Below are 21,544 nucleotides of genomic sequence, written 5' to 3'. Positions count from 1 at the left end.
CTAAACGCAGATACCCGGTCGGAATATTATCGATTTTTTACGAGAAAAATGGCATAAAAATGGATTTTAAACAGCGGTTGACATGCTTCGAAGTACGGTAATGGAATATTTAAAAAAAAATTGTCACGAATTGCGCCATGCTCGTGACCCTTATTTACACTTCGGATAGTGTCTTGAACGCACGAACAAAACGCCGCTATTTGGATATAACGATGGATTATTTTGGACCAAACCAACATTTGTTATTGAAGTAGCAGTCCTGGGAGTGCATTCTGACGAAGAACATCAAAGGTAATCAAACTTTTGTAATAGCAAATCGGAGTTTGGTCAGGGCTAAACTTGGTGGGTGTCTAAATAGCTAGCCGTGATGGCTGGGCTATGTACTTAGAATATTGCTTTCACCGAAAAGCTATTTTAAAATCGGACACCTCGATTGCACAAAGGAGTTCTGTATCTATAATTCTTAAAATAATTGTTATGTTTTTTGTGAACGTTTATCGTGAGTAATTTAGTAAATTCACCGGAGGTTTGCGGGGGTATGCTAGTTCTGAACGTCACATGCTAATGTAAAAAGCTGTTTTTTGATATAAATATGAACTTGATTGAACAAAACATGCATGTATTGTATAACATAATGTCCTAGGTGTGTCATCTGATGAAGATCATCAAAGGTTAGTGCTGCATTTAGCTGTCTTCTGGGTTTTTGTGACATTATATGCTAGCTTGAAAAATGGGTGTCTGATTATTTCTGGCTGGGTACTCTGCTGACATAATCTAATGTTTTGCTTTCGCTGTAAAGCCTTTTTGAAATCGGACAGTGTGGTTAGATAAAGGAGAGTCTTGTCTTTAAAATGCTGTGAAATAGTCATATCTTTGAAAAATTGAAGTTTTTGTATTTTTGAGGAATTTGTAATTCGCGCCACGCCTATCATTGGATATTGGAGCAGGTGTTCCGCTAGCGGAACGTCTAGATGTAAGAGTTTAAATAACGGCACTTTATAATAATGTTTACAAATTCTACATTACTCCTCTCATATGTATATAATGTATTCTACACCATCTACTGCATCTTGCCTATGCCGCACGCCAACGCTCACCCATATATTTACATGTACGTATACCCTTTACATTTGTGTGTATTTGTGTGTATTTGTGAGTATAATATTATTATACATATTATATATATCTATATATATTCTTATTCATTCCTTTACACCTGTGTGTATAAGGTAGTTGTTGTGAATTTGTTAGATTACTTGTTAGATATTACTGACTAGTCAGAACTAGAAGCACAAGCATTTTGCTACAGTCGCATTAACATCTGCTAACCATGTGTATGTGACCAATACAATTTGGTTTGATTTGATTTGGTAGACCCCAGCTGTGTTTTACTGGTTAAGACCGGTTTTGCCTGATAAGATACTTTTTCTCTTTGAATACTTACATTTAAAGTCAGAAGTTTGTCAATAAATATCAACGCAAATATCAATGTCATCTTGAAACACCAGCGCTCTGAAAATAAATTCAACCACCATTTACACCTTCTCCTGCCTGCTTCCTGCTGAATCATTGTCCTTCTATAACTTCTACCTATCTGCGTCCTGCTGAGTCATTGTCCTTCTGTAACTTCTACCTATCTGCTTCCTGCTGAGTCGTTGTCCTTCTATAACTTCTACCTATCTGCTTCCTGCTGAATCATTGTCCTTCTATAACTTCTACCTATCTGCTTCCTGCTGAATCATTGTCCTTCTATACACAAGGTATTACACACTATGACAGCCATCAATAACTTCTACAAGGTTATAGACACAAAAACCATCTCAGAGAAATAGGATGTCCTCGCAGACAGTCGTTCAGCTTATTTATGCCCTGAAATACAATTTAGCAATGTCTGGTTTTATAAGCAATCAAAAGGTGTCTGCTTCCTTCTCATTCTCTCTCGCTCCATGACGGTGTAGCAACATTAGTGTTACATCCCAAATCGCACACTTTTCCCTATATAGTGCACTACTTTTGACAAGAGCCCTTAGGGACTATAGAGAATAGGGAGCCAGTTGGGATGAAACACATGGAACAGTATAGGTTTGGCAGGTAGATAATAATAATGGAAATTTACCCCACATGTAGGTATATGTGAGCAAGGTACTGTATGGGCGTACATACACACACAGACAGACACAAAGGCACACACACACAACCCTCCCTCCACCCTCCCCCCCACGCACACACAACCCTCCTTCACTCCCCCCCCCCACATAACCCTCCCTCCCCCTCCCCCCCACGCACACACAACCGTCCCTCCCTCCACCCTCCCCCCATACACACAACCCTCCCTCCACCACCCCCCAACACACACACAATCCTCCTTCCCTCCACCCTCGATCCCCCCACAAACACAAAACCCTCCCTCCTCCCCCTGCCTGCCTGCTGCCTGCCGCCCTGCTGCCTGCCGCCCTGCTGCCTGCTGCCTGCCGCCCTGCTGCCTGCCTGCCTGGGGTGGCACTCTTCTACCCTCTCTCTCGCTCCGTTTCTCTCTCTCTCTCAATTCAATTCAATTCAAGGACTTTATTGGCATTGGAAACATATGTTTACAAATCAAAGTGTATTTGTCACGTGCGCACAACAGGTGTAGACCTTACAGTGAAATGCTTAATTACAAGCCCTAACCAACAGCGGAATTGTTAAGTATAAAATAGGTATTAGGTAAACAATAGATAAGTAAAGGGACACAATGCAAATAGCCCGGGTAGCCATTTGATTAACTGTTCAGGAGTCTTATGGGTTGGGGCTAAAGCCTTTTAGTGCTCCGAACTTGGCGCTCCGGTACCGCTTGCCAGCGGTAGCAGAGTGTCACGTCCTGACCCTAGTAAGATGTCATTTTCTATAGTAGAGTAGGTCAGGGCGTGACAGGGGGTGTTTTGGGTTGTTCTATGATTTCTATTTCTATGTTTAAGTTCTAGTTTTTCTATTTCTATGTTGGGGTTGTTTGGGTTGATCTCCAATTGGAGGCAGCTGATCCCCGTTGCCTTTGATTGGAGATCATTTTTAAGTAGGGGTTTTTCTTCCTGGGTTTTGTGGGTAGTTGTTTTCCGTTTTGTCTGTAGTACCTGACGGAACTGTTTGGTCGTTTTGTTGTTTTCTGTTTTAGGTGTATTCATTAAAAACGAAATATGAGCACTTCACACGCCGCACCTTGGTCCCCTTTATATGACCCGCGTTACACAGAGAGAGTCTATGACTGGGGTGGCTGGGGTCTTTGACAATTTTTAGGGCCTTCCTCTGACACCGCCTGGTGTAGAGGTCCTGGATGGCAGGCAGCTTAGCCCCAGTGGTGTACTGGGCCGTACGCACTACCCTCTGTAGTGCCTTGCAGTCAGAGGTGAGCAGTTGCCGTACAAGGCAGTGATGCAACCAGTCAGGATGCTCTCGATGTTGCAGCTGTAGAACCTTTTGAGGATCTGAGGACCCATGCCAAATCTTTTTAGTCTCCTGAAGGGGAATAGGTTTTGTCATGCCCTCTTCATGACTGTCTTGGTGTGTTTGGACCATGATAGTTTGTTGGTGATGTGGACACCAACAAAGTTGAACTCTCAACTTGCTCCACCACAGCCCCGTCGATGAGAATGGGGGCGTGCTCGGTCCTCCTTTTCCTGTAGCCATTACCAGCCTTTCAAAAGCACTTCATGGCTACGGACGTGAGTTCTACGGGTCTGTAGTCATTTAGGCAGGTTACCTTAGTGTTCTTGGGCACAGGGACTATGGTGGTGTGTTTTACGTTGTACACAGAGGATATCTTTGCAGATTTCTGAATGCTGAGTCTCAATTTGGTGTTTGTCCCATTTTGTGAATTATTGGTTGGTGAGCGGACCCCAGACCTCACAACTACAGAGGGCAATGAGATCTTTAACTGATTAAAGTATTTTTAGCCAGATCCTAATTGGTATGCCAAATTTCATGTTACTTTTGATGGCATAGAATTCCCTTCTTGCCTTGTCTCTCAGATCGTTCACAGCTTTGTGGAAGTTACCTGTGGCACTGATGTTTAGGCCGAGGTATGTATAGTTATTTTGTGTGCTCTAGGGCAACGGTGTATAGATGAAATTTGTATTTTTGGTCCTGGCAACTGAATCTTTTTTTGGAACACCAATGTTTTTGATTTACTGAGATTTACTGATTTACAAAATCTGTACAGAAGAACTCTCTCTCTCACTGTCTCTCTCTCTCTATGTATATATATATATATCTGTCTTTATCTCTCTCTCTCTATCGCTATCTCTCTCTCTCCTACTCTCTCACTTTCTCTCTCTCTCGCTCTCTCTATATCTCTCTCTTTTTTTCTTTCTCTCTCTTTCTTTCTTTCTTTCTTTCTCTCTTCTTCGACGACCAAAGGTAGAAATAAGGGATGGGTGTAAGGAAGGGGGAGGGAGGGAGGAGAAGGGAAAGAAAGAAGAGAGAAAAGGAGATGTTTGAATGAATGATTTATATGAGCACTCCTCTACCTCCTTTAGACCCTGAGGGTTAGCGCTGAGTTATTAGTGCTTTTTGAGGTCAGTTAGGTTTTTTAAATATTTTGTAGATTTTTTTTTTTTTTACATCAAATGCATTATGAAATAATTAGATTAAAATGATGAAAATTCCAGTGCCAAAAATAGTGAACAATTCAATTGCCAAAATATTGAAAACATTTCATTGTCTCTGTCAGGTCCACATTGGTTAGACATCAATAAAAACAATAGGAAATTACAATGAAATAACAAAATATGTCAGTTGTGTATACTGCTTAATTTTTTATTTTTTTTCAGTATTTTTAATTCCTGAATGTCATCATCTCATCTCTGCTCATGCAATAGCAACCAGCCAGCTAGACAACCCTCTAATGTTCCCTGTCGTTGTTGTGTTGTTTACATTCCTCTCTCATGTGGTCTGTTTGTAGGCTCTCCGTCTCTGTCTGCGCCGGGAAGTGCAGGAGCAATGGTCATTGTAGTTAATTGCCACGTTTCTGCGCTGAAATACACCTCCCTTCAACCTAGCATCCCACATAGTTCTTGACTTAATTTCTCTCCAGAGAAACGGCGCATTGAGCTCACCCCAAAAATCCGAACTAAATGAACCAACATCGATCAATTAGTTATTGAATAACTGAAAAACTAATCTGAAAAAAATCGCTCAGCACTACTGAGGGTAGAGATCCTTCATTTAGTCCACTGCTTACTGCTGCATCCCTGGGCTTCAGATATAGAAGACAGATGTTACTGTACTAGCTGATATGAAAGATTTCTCTCATCGTAAAATAGTCCTGCAGAACTGTGTTTTACTGGGACTTCAAGCAGAGGAAGAGGGATGAGTGAATATTTTCTACAACACTGCTTGTCTCAGGAAATTATTCTTGAAAATCAGGACAATCCTTGTCCGGCTAGGGAAACTTTCTTTTGAAAGTTGACACATTTGAGTTGCATTATCTGAGTTTAGAAATTACATTTTGTGGAATTTGTAAAAAAAAATATTTCTCTCAAAACTGTGATTCCTGAAAAATGTCTGGAGATTTGGTTAACTCTGTCAGATTTGGGTCAACCCTTTATTCATATCCGCATTACATGTAGTGGCAACAAGGCCAGTCATGATCTGGAAAGCGCTCTACTTTGATCGTTTAAAAAAAAACAATATTGGAATCGCCATGGTCACAACCATAACCCGTCAACTCCATCTCCCTAATATATTCAGATACAATATGAATGTTGGTTCAATATGTTATAATGACTTAGGTTTTAGAGACATAAATCAACTGAGGAGAAACTAAGTCGCTACTTTGAATGAAGAAGAAAAATACATGTTTAGTTAAATCTGTAAAACATCAACTCAGTACGATTTTTTTTCAAAAAATACAGCTCTGTCAAAGTGCTGAAAAATCTGATGTTTTTATTGGGGATTTTCAAATGAATAATCTTCCGTATTTGACATGTTTGCATTGAACTTTTATTTTTAGAGAGAAAAATAAATCTGTTTAGAATATCTGTTATCAACTCTGTCAGTGGCTTGTCAACTCCACCCCCTAAAGATTTGTTTTTATTTTATTGTTTATAAAAAAATATTTTTAAATCACCGTTCAGCAACATATGCTTAAACTTTTGAAGTATTTGCGGTGCTAAGACCTAAGGGATGTTTCCTTTTTAAATTTTGTTTTATGTTTTGCATCTAGAAAAATCTTAACAAAATGAATCCTTGAGCATTACACAGTGGTATAAAAAAAAACAAAAATAAATTGAGAGATTTTTTATTACATATTTAAATAATATCAAATCTATTTATAAAGCCCTTCTTGCATCAGCTGATGTCACAAAGTGCTATACAGAAACACAGCTAGGAAAAACTCCCTAGAAAGGCCAGAACCTAGGAAGAAACCTAGAGAGGAACCAGGCTATGAGGGGTGGCCAGTCCTCTTCTGGCTGTGCCAGGTGGAGATTATAATATAATGTAATGTGATGTTAGAATTAAAACAATCAAGGCCTTTAATAAAAACACTGAAATGCCTTTTATGGTGTCTGATGGAATTGACATAAATCTAGTTAGTTGCATTTTATGAAACAATAAAACAATTACGAGGTTGTCTCCGTACGATATCTGATACTTTACTCTATCAAAATAGTATTAATTATTTCCCTGTTGTATACTGCATGCCTACATCTGCTGGGGACTCGCGTGCAATTAAATGCAATTAAATAATCTGCGACATGTTTGTTGTTATCATGTGTAAAGGACCTCTGGATAACATCATTTGTGAAAAATGTATTGAACTTGATGCAGCTAAAGAAAGGATTTTTACTCTTCATAAAGAAATACAAAAATTTGACCAAGCGTCTTGAACTGAATAAGGATTCCATGAGACTATAGGCATCTTTAAATGCTTCCTATCAAAACATCCAAGAGGATTATAATGGGGCCTTCCTGGACTATGATCAATTTCCCCCCACTGCACCCCTCTACTAGTTAGAACCAGAAAATGGCTGCTCATTGTTCAACTCCAGGTGAGCGTAAATGGATGCGTGTCAGAACCAGAAGGAAGGAGAAGGATCGTTCTCGGCGTGCCTGCCTTATTCCCCCCACGTCCTGATTTAAGACTTTCAAATTGCTTTGAGCCCCTGTACGAACTGTCTTCTGCCGGGGGCTTGGGTGTTCCCTCCATGGCTGTGGATGCCCCTCCAGCTACCTCTCCGTGTCCTAGTCAATCAACTGCCTGGGCACAGCCTGGACCACAGAGGCTCCCCTCCGCTGGGCCGTGCTCTGTGGCCTGCACGCAGCTGGCGACTCAGCAGCTCTCTTCTCAGGTGAGGTCTGTGGCTCTGACCTCACAATCTGCTTCAAGACACGGCAGAGGCAGGATCATTCTGGCGATTGTGATAGGGAGTTCGATGGTGAGGTATATATCTGTAAAAGTTCAGGATATCACCAGGTTGCTTCCTAGGCTGTGAGTCAGTCACCGGGGGGCTGATACTGTCATGGTTCATGTGGGTCAAAGTTCAGCATATCACCAGGTTGCTTCCCGAGGGCTGTGAGTCAGTCACCGGTGGGCTGATACTATCATGGTTCATGTGGGGTCGAATTACATTATGAAGGGCAGCTCAGAACAGCTGAAGACAGATTTAAAAGAACTGATTGGGTCTCTACTTGACACCAACAAACGCCCCATAATATCTGTCCCTCTGCCCTCCCTAAATCGTGGCATTGAACGGTTCAGCAGATGTTTACCCCTCCATAACTGGCTACCAGACTATTACAGCTCTGTGGGTGTAACATGTATTGACAATTTTGATACCTCCTGGAAACAAAGCTCGTATTATAAGGAGGATGGGATCCACCCAAATCATTTCTGTTCCTGGATCCTTTCACAGCATTATAAGGCTGCATTGAGACAATGACTTATCAATGACCCAAGCCCAGCTCAGTTAATCCCTACCATTGTGTCACTGAGTTGTCATAATGCTTTAGCAAATGTACATTATCCCAGGGACGTTGGAAGACACAATGTAAGTAACCTAATTTATGTCCCTCTAACTGCCCTGAATGCCTCTGCTGATCCTACAGCTATTGTATGCAGTAATCAAATCAAATCAAAGCGTATAGGTTCACATAGACATGGTTATCAGATGTTATTGTGAGTGTAGCGAAATGCTTATGCTTCTAGATCTGACAGTGCAGCAGAATCTAACAGGTAATATCTAACAACTCCACAACAAAACCTAATATCTAACAAATTCCACAACAAAACCTAATACACACAATCTAGTAGAGGAATGGGATGAGAATATATAAGTATAAAATATATGGATGAGCAGTGACAGAGCGGCTAAGTTGCAATAGATGGTAAAGAATAGATAGTGAAGGATACAGTATATACATATGAGATGAGTAATGCGAGATATGTAAACATTATTAAAGTGGCATTATTAACCTCTCTGGGCTAGGTGGCACCAAATCGTCCTACCTACGTAACAGCCAGTTGAATCCTGTGGCGCGATTTTCAAATACCTTAGAAATGCTATTACTTCAATTTCTCAAACAGATGACTATTTTACAGCTATTTAAAGACAAGACTCTCGTTAATCTAACCACACTGTCCGATTTCAAAAAGGCTTTACAACGAAAGCAAAACATTAGATTATGTCAGCAGAGTACCCAGCCAGAAATAATAGGACACCCATTTTTCAAGCTAGCATATAATGTCACATAAACCCAAACCACAGCTAAATGTAGCACTAACCTTTGATGATCTTCATCAGATGACAACCCTAGGACATTATGTTATACAATACATGCATGTTTTGTTCAATCAAGTTCATATTTATATCAAAAAACAGCTTTTTACATTAGCATGTGACGTTCAGAACTAGCATACCCCCCGCAAACTTCCGGGGAATTTACTAACAATTTACTAAATTACTCACGATAAACGTTCACAAAAAGCATAACAATTATTTTAAGAATTATAGATACAGAACTCCTCTATGCACTCAATATGTCCGATTTTAAAATAGCTTTTTGGTGAAAGCACATTTTGCAATATTCTAAGTACATAGCCCAGCCATCACGGGCTAGCTATTTAGACACCCAGCAAGTTTAGCCTTCACCAAAATCAGATTTACTATTACAAAAGTTTGATTACCTTTGATGTTCTTCGTCAGAATGCACTCCCAGGACTTCTACTTCAATAACAAATGTTGGTTTGGTCCCAAATAATCCATTGTTATATCCAAACAGCAGCGTTTTGTTCGTGCGTTCAAGAAACTATCCGAAATGGTAAATCAGGGTTACGAGCATGGCGCATTTCGTGACAAAAAATGTCTAAATATTCCATTACCGTACTTCGAAGCATGTCAACCGCTGTTTAAAATCAATTTTTATGCAATTTATCTCGTAAAAAAGCGATAATATTCCGACCCCGAATCTGCGTTTCGGTAAATAGAGGAAAAAAAAGAAAGACGGGGGCGACCAGTGCACGCGCCTAAGCCCACTGTCCCCTGTTCGGCCACTTGACAAAGGCGATAATGTGTTTCAGCCTGGGGCTGGAATGACGACATTCAGCTTTTTCCCGGGCTCTGAGAGCCTATGGGAGCCGTTGGAAGTGTCACGTTACCGCAGAGATCCTTTGTTTTGGAAAGAGATGTCAAAGAAAGCCAATAAATGGTCAGACAGGCCACTTTCTGTAAAGGAATCTCTCAGGTTTTTGCCTGCCATATGAGTTCTGTTATACTCACAGACACCATTCAAACAGTTTTAGAAACTTTAGGGTGTTTTCTATCCATATCTAATAAGTATATGCATATTCTAGTTACTGGGTAGGAGTAGTAACCAGATTAAATCGGGTACGTTTTTTATCCGGCCGTGTAAATACTGCCCCCTAGCCCTAAGAGGTTTTAAAGTGACTGAGTTTGTCACAATGGGTGGCTTGTGGATTCCGAAGAGTCAGGCACAGGAGACAGAAAGATTCCGTTAATGAATTTAATAAAAATATCCACACGGAAAATATGCAAGGTATGGAGTGCAAGGTCTGCAAAAGTAACGCACCACCTTTAAAAGAACGTAACCAGGGACGCAGCCCAAAAGGAATAGCGTAACTCCAAACATACAGAACCACATGAACAACACACCCTGACCAACGAACAATCCCGCACAAACAACAAACCTAACTAACTAGCCTAAATACCCCTCCCCACTAACAACTAACACAAAACAGGTGCGCAACTAACCTAGGCCTAACTAACAGAACGTGAAACATAAATCGATGGCAGCTAGTAGGCCAGCGACGACGACCGCCGAGCGCAGCCCGGGCGAGGAGGGGCGCCACCTTCCGTAGGTGTCGTGACAGTACCCCCCGCTGACGCGCGGCTCCCGCAGCGCGCCGACGCCGGCCTCGAGGACGCCCTGGCGATCCGGATGGAGGCGGTGGAAGTCCTGGATGAGCGTAGGGTCCAATATGTCCCCCACCGGTACCCAGCATCTCTCCTCCGGGCCGTACCCCTCCCAGTCCACGAGGTACTGCAGACCCCTCACCCGGCGCCTGGAGTCCAAGATGGACCGGACTGTATACGCCGGGGGCCCCTCGATGTCCAGGGGGGGCGGAGGGACCTCCAGTACCTCATCTTCCTGCAGCGGACCAGCTACCACCGGCCTGAGGAGAGACAGGCCGGTGGTAGACATGAAACGAGGGGTTAATACGATAATAAGAAGGAAGTTGTAACCTGTAACACACCTCGTTTATTCTCCTCAGGACTTTAAATGGCCCTACAAACCACGGACCCAGTTTCCGGCAGGGCAGGTGGAGGGGCAGGTTCCGGGTTGAGAGCCAGACTCTCTCCCCTGGGGCAAACACTGGAGCCTCACTGAGGTGACGGTCCACGCTCTTTTTTTGTTGTCCCCTGGCCCGTTCCAGTGACTCCTTAACGGTGTTCCAAGTTTCCCTTGAGCGCTGGACCCAGTCTTCCACCGCAGGGGCTTCCATCTGGCTCTGATGCCAGGGCCCCAGGACCGGCTGATAACCCAACATACATTGGAAAGGTGACAGATTGGTCGAGGAGTGGCGAAGAGAGTTCTGAGCTAACTCGGCCCACGGCACGAACCTCGCCCACTCCCCTGGCCAGTGCCGGCAGTAGGACCGCAGAAACCTGCCCACATCCTGGTTTATCCTTTCCACCTGCCCATTACTTTCGGGGTGGAAACCTGAGGTCAAACTGACCGAGATCCCCAGTCGCTCCATAAATGCACGCCACACCCGGAACATGAACTGGGGACCACAATCCGAAACGATGTCCTCAGGCACCCCGTAGTGCCGGAAAACGTGGGTGAATAGTGCTTCCGCGGTCTGCAGGGCCGTAGGAAGACCGGGTAAAGGAATCAGACGGCAGGACTTAGAGAACCGGTCCACAACGACCAGGATCATGGTGCTGCCCTGGGACGGTGGGAGATCAGTGAGGAAATCCACCACCAGGTGGGACCAGGGTCGCTGCGGAACCAGGAGGGGCTGTAATTTCCCTCTAGGCAAATGCCTAGGAGCCTTACTCTGAGCGCACACCGAACAGGAGGAGACATAGCGCCTCACGTCCCTCACCAAGGTGGGCCACCAGTATTTCCCACTAAGACCACGCACCGTACGCTCAATCCCCGGGTGACCCGAGGAGGGTAGCGTGTGCACCCACCGAATCAATTGATCGCGGACACCAAGCGGGACGTACTTACGACCCACGGGACACTGAGGAGGAGTGGGTTCAGCCCGTAACGCCCGCTCGATATCCGCATCCACCTCCCAGACCACTGGTGCCACCAGGCAGGAGGCTGGAAGAATGGGGGTGGGCTCGGCGGACGGTTCCTCAGGGTCATGGAGACGAGACAGTGCGTCGGACAGTGCGATGTTCTCCAGGTTACGGTGGTCGGTCCAGATGAGAAAAGGGTGACGTGCCCCCTCAAGCCAATGTATCCACACTTTCGGGGCTTGTACCACAGCCAGCAACTCCCTATCCCCCACGTCATAGTTACACTCTGCTGGGCTTAACTTCTTAGAGAAGAAAGCGCAGGGCCGAAGCTTCGGTGGCGCGCCCGAGTGTTGTGATAGCACAGCTCCCACCCCAGCCTCGGACGCATCCACCAAAGAGGGATCCGGATGCGCCAACACCGGCGCATCGGTGAACAGAGCCTTCAGCCGACTAAAGGCCCTGTCCGCCTCCGCCGACCACCGCAGCTGCACCGGGCCCCCATTCATCAGTGAGGTAATGGGAGCCACCACCTGCCCAAAACCCCGGATAAACCTCCGGTAGTAGTTGGCAAAACCCAAGAATCGCTGCACCTCCCTCACCGTGGTGGGAGTCGGCCAATTACTCATGTCCGAAATGCGGTCACATTCCATCTCCACCCCGGACGTGGAAATGCGATAACCCAGGAAAGAGACGGCTGGTTTGGAAAACTCACATTTCTCTGCCTTGACGTATAGGTCATGCTCCACCTGTCGTCCAAGCACTTTACGAACCAGAGACACATGCTCGGCACCTGTGGCGGAGTAGATCAGAATATCATCGATGTATACCACCACACCCTGACCGAGCAGGTCCCGGAGAACATCGTTCACAAAAGATTGAAAGATAGCGGGAGCATTCTTTAACCCATACGGCATGACGAGGTACTCATAATGGCCAGATGTGGTACTAAATGCTGTTTTCCACTCGTCTCCCCCTCGGACACGCACCAGATTGTATGCACTCCTGAGATCTAACTTCGTGAAGAAGTGCGCCCCGTGAAATGACTCTATCGCTGAAGCGATGAGAGGTAGCGGGTAACTGAAACCCACCGTGATGGCATTCAGACCTCTATAGTCAATGCACGGGCGCAGACCCCCCTCCTTCTTCTTCACAAAGAAGAAGCTCGAGGAGACGGGTGAGTTAGATGGCTGGATGTATCCCTGCCTCAAGGACTCAGTGACGTATGTTTCCATAGCCACCGTCTCCTCCTGAGACAAGGGATACACGTGACTACGGGGTAGTGCAGCGCCTACCTGGAGATCTATCGCACAGTCTCCTCGTCGATGAGGTGGTAATTGGGTCGCCTTCGTTTTACTGAAGGCGATAGCCAAATCGGCATACTCTGAGGGAATGTGCACGGTAGAGACTTGGTCTGGACTCTCCACCGTAGTCGCACCGACGGAAACCCCTATGCATTTGCCCAAGCACTCCCTTGACCACCCCTTAAGAGCCCTCTGTCCCCACGAAATCTTAGGGCTGTGAGTGGCTAGCCAGGGGATCCCTAGTACCACCGGAAACGCCGGGGAATCAATGAGGAAGAGACTGATACTCTCCTCATGACCCCCCTGCATTTTCATTACCAGCGGCACGGTCGCCTCCCTGACCAGACCGGACCCTAGTGGTCGACTATCTAGAGCATGCACGGTGAAGGGTTGGCCCAACTGAACTACGGGAATCCCTAACTTAGTTGCGACCCCACGGTCCATAAAACTCCCGGCCGCCGCCTGAATCGACCAGTGCCTTAAGCCGGGAGTGAGGGGAAAAAGCGGGAAAGGACACTAATACATACATGTGATTGACAGAGGGATCTGGGTGAGGTTGGTGCTGACTCACCTGAGGTGTCAAAGAATTGCTCTGCCTGCCATCTAGACTCCCGGGTGAGTTCCTCCAGGTGCGCAACTAACCTAGGCCTAACTAACAGAACGTGAAACATAAATCGATGGCAGCTAGTAGGCCGGCGACGACGACCGACGAGCGCCGCCCGGGCGAGGAGGGGCGCCACCTTCCGTAGGTGTCGTGACAGAGTTGGTGTGCCCTAGTAGGAAGTCCACTGTGTGCAGCTCACCCTGCGCTAACTATTGCTTAAGAAACAAGGTTAATGAAATCAATAATTTGCTAGTAACAGATGACATTCATATTCTGACAATCTCTGAAACTCACTTAGATAATACCTTTGATGATACAGTGGTAGCAATACATGGATAGCAGCACAACATTGCTTAGACTCAAGGGCAATGGTGACATCATTGAGGACCTTTAAGTTTGCAGTGACACATCTATAACCTGAGCGTAAACCAGATTGCATACCAGAGAGAATACTATAGACATCAAATCAGCCAATCAGTTGTTTTGTGACAAGGTGTCACGCCCTGACCATAGAGAGCCATTGTGGGGGTATTCTAGTTTATTATTTCTATGTGGGTTTCTAGGCTATTATTTCTATGTTGGTGATTTGTATGATTCCCAATTAGAGGCAGCTGGTAATCGTTGTCTCTAATTGGGGATCATATTTAAGTAGTTATTTTTCCCACCTGTGTTCGTGGGATCTTTTTTTTGTGTAGGTGCCTATTTGCACTTCACTGTCTTCACATTTTGTATGTTAATTTATTGTTTGTGTATTTTGCTGAAGTTTTACATTATAATAAAGGTGTGGAAAAAAGGTGTGGCTATTCACGCTGAGCCTTGGTCCAATTATTACGACGATCGTGACACAAGGTAGGGGTGGAATACGGAAGATAGCCCTATTTATTAAAAGACCAAGTCCATATTATGGCAAGAACAGTTCAAATAAGCAAAGAGAAATGACAGTCCATCATTACTTTAACCTGTTATGGCTAGGGGGCAGTATTTTCACGGCTGGATAAAAAACGTACCCGATTTAATCTGGTTACCACTCCTACCCAGTAACTAGAATATGCATATACTTATTACATATGGATAGAAAACACCCTAAAGTTTCTAAAACTGTTTGAATGGTGTCTGTGAGTATAACAGAACTCATATGGCAGGCCAAAATCTGAGAAGGTTTCATTCAGGAAGTGGCCTGTCTGACAAGGTGTCGTTCTTCTTGTCTCTGTTTATTGAAGAGTGAGGATCTTAGCTGTCCCGTGACACTTCCTACGGCTGCCATAGGGTCTCAGAAGGCGGTAAAAATCTGAATCGTGGCTTTGCAGGCTCTGGCTGAAAAAAAGTAGCGCGTTTGGGTAGTGGCTGGTTACAGTACTGTGAGACTCAGGCTCGTGCCCGCGTCGACCGAAAGCTTTGTTTACTTTCCTCTGTTTAGCTAAATGGACATTCCCGGTCGGAATATTATCGCTTTTTTACGAGAAAAATGGCATAAAAATGGATTTTAAACAGCGGTTGACATGCTTCGAAGTACGGTATTGGAATATTTAGATTTTTTTTGTCACGAATTGCGCCATGCGCACGACCCTTATTTACCCTTTCAGATAGTGTCTGGAACGCACAAACAAAACGCCGCAATTTGGATATAACGATGGATTATTTTGTACCAAACCAACATTTGTTATTGAAGTAGCAGTCCTGGGAGTGCATTCTGACGAAGACAACAAAAGGTAATCAAACTTTTATAATAGTAAATCTGATTTTGGTGAGTGCTAAACTTGCCGGGTGTCTAAATAGCGAGCCCGTGATGCCTGGGCTATGTACTTAGAATATTGCAAAATGTGCTTTCACCGAAAAGCTATTTTAAAATCGGACATATCGAGTGCATAGAGGAGTTCTGTATCTATAATTCTTAAAATAATTGTTATGCTTTTTGTGAACGTTTATCGTGAGTAATTTAGTAAAATGTTAGCAAATTCCTCCGGAAGTTTGCGGGGGGTATGCTAGTTCTGAACGTCACATGCTAATGTAAAAAGCTGTTTTTTGATATAAATATGAACTTGATTGAACAAAACATGCATGTATTGTATAACATAATGTCCTAGGTGTGTCATCTGATGAAGATCATCAAAGGTTAGTGCTGCATTTAGCTGTCTTCTGGGTTTTTGTGAGATTATATGCTAGCTTGAAAAATGGGTGTCTGATTATTTCTGGCTTGGTACTCTGCTGACATAATCTAATGTTTTGCTTTCGCTGTGAAGCCTTTTTGAAATCGGACAGTGTGGTTAGATAAAGGAGAGTCTTGTCTTTAAAATGCTGTGAAATAGTCATATGTTTGAAAAATGGAAGTTTTTGTATTTTTGAGGAATTTGTAATTCGCGCCACGCCTATCATTGGATATTGGAGCAGGTGTTCCGCTAGCGGAACGTCTAGATGTAAGAGGCTAAGACATGAAGGCCAGTCAATGCGGAAAGTTTCTTCAACTGCAGTTGCAAAAACCATCAAGCGCTATGATGAAACTGGCTCTCATGAGGACTACCGCAGGAAAGGAAGACCCAGAGTTACCTCTGCTGCAGAGGATAAGTTCATTAGAGTTATTAGCCTCAGAAATTGCAGCCCAAGTAAATGCTTCACAGAGTTCAACTAAAGACATCTCAACATCATCTGTTTAGAGGAGACTGCGTGAATCAGGCCTTCATGGTCGTATTGCTGCAAAGAAACCACTACTAAAAGACACCAATAAGAAGAAGAGACTTGCTTGGGCCAATAAACATGACCAATGAATATTAGACTGGTGGAAATCTGTCCTTTTATCTGATGAGTCCAAATTTGATATTTTTGGTTCCAACCACCTTGTCTTTGTGACATGCAGAGTAGGTGAATGGATGTGTGGTTCCCACCGTGAAGCATGGAGGAGGAGGTGTGATGGTGTGGGGTTGCTTTGCTGGTGAAACTGTCAGTGATTATTTTAGAATTCAAGGCACACTTAACCATCATGGCTGCCACAGCATTCTGCAGCGATATGCGATCCCATCAGGTTTGCGCTTCGTGGGACAATAATAACAGGACAATGACCCGACACACCTCCAGGCTGTGTAAGCGCTATTTGACTAAGAAGGAGAGTGATGGAGTGCTGTATCAGAGGACCTGGCCTCAACAATCCCCCAACCTCAACCCAATTGAGATGGTTTGGGATGATTTGGACAGCAGAGTGAAGGAAAAGCAGTGCTCAGCATATTTCGGAACTCCTTCAAGACTGTTGGAAAAGCATTCCAGGTGAAGCTGGTTGAAAGAATGCCAAGAATGTGCAAAGCTGTCATCAAGGCAAAGGGTGGCTACTTTGAAGAATCTAAAATATATTTTAATTTGTTTATCACTTCTTTGGTTACTACATGAGCCCATATGTGTTATTTAATAGTTTTGATGTCTTCACTATTATTCTACAATGTAGAAAATATAAAAAATAAATCTTTGACTGGTAATATATGTAAATTGTTAAGTATTGTGTCAGTCGGACACCATTAAGTCTAGCTAATGGGGATCCTAATAAATAAAATCAAACTGTAAAGTTGAGAACAGAAATCAGTGATCTTATTGGATGACAGCAACAAGAAAGGTAATGACTGGAAGTTGGAGTGAAGGAGGGATAGAGGGAGGGGAGAGAGAGAGAGAGAGGCAGAGAGAGAAAGAGGAGAAAAATAGAGGCAGAGAGGGAGAGAGAGAAAGAGGGGAGAAATAGAGGCAGAGCGGGAGAGAGAGAAAGAGGGGAGAAATAGAGGCAGAGAGCAAAAGAGAGAGGGAAAAATAGAGACAGAGAGGGAGAGAGAAAGAGGGGAGAAATAGAGGCAGAGAGAGAGAGACAGAGAAAGAGGGGAGAAATAGAGGCAGAGAGGGAGAGAGGGAGAGTCATAATGTTCCTCAATTTAAATGTCAACAAACTCCCACCAAAACATGTTATGCAAATTGTCAGGAATATGTTGTCATTTGGGATGCTACCCATGTCCTGGGGAAGAAGAAGAAAAACATAATTAAAGAGAAAAATACAACTATTACTGTTACCCCTGGAAGTCCATTATGCATCACTACATGGCACCATCCCAAATGGCACCCTATTCCCTATATGCCCTGGTTAAAAGTAGTGCACTACATAAGGAATAGGGTGATATTTGGAATGCAGCCTCACAATTAAAATGACAGCTAACAGAGAAATTGAGAATTGTATTTTATTTACTTAACCTTTATTTTACAAGGGCAAGCCAGTTAAGAACACATTTTTATTTACAATGACGGCCTACCAAAAGGCAAAAGGCCCCCTGCGGGGACGGGGGCTGCGCTAAAAAAAAATATATATAAAAATATAGGACAAAACACACATCACGACAAGAGAGACTCCACAACACTACATGAAGAGAGTCCTAAGACAACAACAAAGCATGGCAGCAACACATGACAACACAGCATGGTAGCAACACATGACAATATAGCATGGTAGCAAACACAACATGACAGCAGCACAACATGGTACAAATATGTTTGGGCACAGACAACAGCACAAAGGGCAAGAAGGTAGAGACAATTAATCTTCTCCTTTCCCCCTTCTGACAACCAGGTGGCGAATCGCATCTCTGCATGTCTGGCAGACATATCAGTGTGGATGACGGATCACCACCTCAAGCTGAACCTCGGCAAGACGGAGCTGCTCTTCCTCCCGGGGAAGGACTGCCCGTTCCATGATCTCGCCATCACGGTTGACAACTCCCTTGTGTCCTCCTCCCAGAGTGCTAAGAGCCTTGGCGTGACCCTGGACAACACCCTGTCGTTCTCCACCAACATCAAGGCGGTGACCCGATCCTGTAGGTTCATGCTCTACAACATTCGCAGAGTACGACCCTGCCTCACACAGGAAGCGGCGCAGGTCCTAATCCAGGCACTTGTCATCTCCCGTCTGGATTACTGCAACTCGCTGTTGGCTGGGCTCCCTGCCTGTGCCATTAAACCCCTACAACTCATCCAGAACGCCGCAGCCCGTCTGGTGTTCAACCTTCCCAAGTTCTCTCACGTCACCCCGCTCCTCCGCTCTCTCCACTGGCTTCCAGTCGAAGCTCGCATCCGCTACAAGACCATGGTGCTTGCCTACGGAGCTGTGAGGGGAACGGCACCTCCGTACCTTCAGGCTCTGATCAGGCCCTACACCCAAACAAGGGCACTCCGTTCATCCACCTCTGGCCTGCTCGCCTCCCTACCTCTGAGGAAGCACAGTTCCCGCTCAGCCCAGTCAAAACTGTTCGCTGCTCTGGCACCCCAATGGTGGAACAAGCTCCCTCACGACGCCAGGACAGCGGAGTCAATCACCACCTTCCGGAGACACCTGAAACCCCACCTCTTCAAGGAATACCTGGGATAGGATAAGGTAATCCTTCTAACCCCCCCTTAAAAGATTTAGATGCACTATTGTAAAGTGGTTGTTCCACTGGATATTATAGGTGAATGCACCAATTTGTAAGTCGCTCTGGATAAGAGCGTCTGCTAAATGACTAAAATGTAAAATGTAATGTAAAATGGAGACAAATTAGATCCCATTAAATAAGTAATGCCAAAAAATGAGGTGGAAACTGAGCTGCACTTCATAACCTCCGGCCAAATGTATGACCATATTAGAGACACAAATGTCCCTCAGAATACACAGACCCACAAAGAATTTGAAAACAAATCCAATTTTGATAAACTCACATATCTATTGGGTGAAAAACCACAGTGTGCCATCACAGCAGTAATATTTGTGACCTGTTGTCACAAGAAAAGGGCAACTAGTGAAGAACTAACACCATTGTAAATACAACCCATATTTAGTTGTCCTTTTGTTCTTCAACTATTTGCACAGGTTTCACCAGTTCCAGTCTACATAATGTCATGGAAAGAGCAGGTGTCCTTAATGTTTTGTATAGTCGGTGTATGTTTCCTATTCCAAAAATGTCCATTTGAATTTAATTTAATTGAAATTGAAAAAAAAAGAGAAAGCGAGAGACAGAGCGAGGAAGAGAGTGTTTAGAAGGTAAAGCAAGAGAAACTTGAGATAAAGATAGACTGGCAGGAGGAGAAAGAGAGAGACTGTAGAGTTAGAGAGGGACTGGAGAGGAAAGAGAGAGCACGGAGTGAAAGACTGACGAGAGGAGAAATAGAGACCAGAGAGAGAGACTGGAGAGAGACCCAGAGAGAGAAAGAGAGAGACTGATGGGTAGAGAAATAGAGAGGCTGGAGAGATGGAGAAAGAGAGAGACCCAGAGAGAGAAAGAGAGAGAAAGAGAGAGACTGATGGGAAAAGAAAGAGAGAGACTGGAGAGAGATACAAATGGGAGGAGAAAGAGAAAGACTGGAGAGAGAGAGAGAGAGAGGGAGAATGGAGGGAGGAGAAATAGTGTGACTGGAGAGAGAGAGACTGACGGGAGGAGAAAGAGAGATACTGGAGAGAGAGAGACTGATGGGAGGAGAAAGAGAGAGACTGAAGAGAGAGAAACTGATGGGAGGAGAAAGAGAGAGACTGGAGACTGATGGGAGGAGAAAGAGAGAGACTGAAGAGAGAGAAACTGATGGGAGGAGAAAGAGAGAGACTGGAGAGAGAGACTGATGGGAGGAGAAAGAGAGAGACTGAAGAGAGAGAAACTGATGGGAGGAGAAAGAGAGAGACTGGAGACTGATGGGAGGAGAAAGAGAGAGACTGAAGAGAGAGAAACTGATGGGAGGAGAAAGAGAGAGACTGGAGAGAGAGACTGATGGGAGGAGAAAGAGAGAGACTGAAGAGAGAGAAACTGATGGGAGGAGAAAGAGAGAGACTGGAGAGAGAGACTGATGGGAGGAGAAAGAGAGAGACTGAAGAGAGAGACTGGTGGGAGGAGAAAGAGAGAGACTGGAGAGAGAGAGACTGATGGGAGGAGAAAGAGAGATACTGGAGAGAGAGAGACTGGTGGGAGGAGAAAGAGAGAGACTGGAGAGAGAGAGACTGGTGGGAGGAGAAAGAGAGAGACTGGAGAGAGAGAGACTGGTGGGAGGAGAAGGAGAAAGACTGGAGAGAGAGAGACTGGTGGGAGGAGAAAGAGAGAGACTGGAGAGAGAGAGACTGGTGGGGGGAGAAAGAGAGAGACTGGAGAGAGAGAGACTGGTGGGGGGAGAAATAGAGAGACTGGAGAGAGAGAGACTGGTGGGAGGAGAAAGAGAGAAACTGGAGATAAAGAGAGAGAGACTGGTGGGAGGAGAAAGAGAGAGAGACTGAAGAGAAAGAGAGAGAGACTGCTGGGAGGAGAAATAGAGAGAGATAGACAATGTGTGTTAGAAAGAAAGCGAATTGGAAGTAATCTCCCCAGCACACCAGATTAACATCCACATTAACCTCCTGGTGGATCTAATTGTTGGTAAATTGAATGCAGGTCTCAGTGAGGAGGAAGGAAGTGGATCAATATATTGATCAGGTCCGTGGCTCGGTTTCCACTGCTGCTAATCCTGCAAACCTACCAGATCTCCTGAAGTGCCCTATTGAATATGTGAATCATCTAGCTGTACTGCTTAAGCATAATTAATGTAATGCAGTGGGCCCTGTGTCTGAATTAATTCATGAAATTGCCCCAATTATTTCAGAAGATCACTAGACCTTTCTAAGTTTTTCTCATCGAGATATATTCAGTTGCAATGGCCGTTAACTACTGATGCCTTGTGCTATAGAAAATTGTAACCGTGTGTGTGTGTTGACCTGGAGGGCTTTGTCTCTGTGTTGACCTGGAGGGAGAGTGGAAGGCTTTGTCTGAGTGTTGACCTGGAGGGAGAGCTTTGTCTCTGTGTTGACCTGGAGGGCTTTGTATCTGTGTTGACCTGGAGGGAGAGTGAAAGGCTTTGTCTGAGTGTTGACCTGGAGGGAGAGCTTTGTCTCT

Source organism: Salmo salar, chromosome ssa19 (assembly GCF_905237065.1).
Source record: "Salmo salar chromosome ssa19, Ssal_v3.1, whole genome shotgun sequence".
Lineage (NCBI taxonomy): Eukaryota > Metazoa > Chordata > Actinopteri > Salmoniformes > Salmonidae > Salmo > Salmo salar.
Note: the sequence above shows the minus strand (reverse complement) of the source record.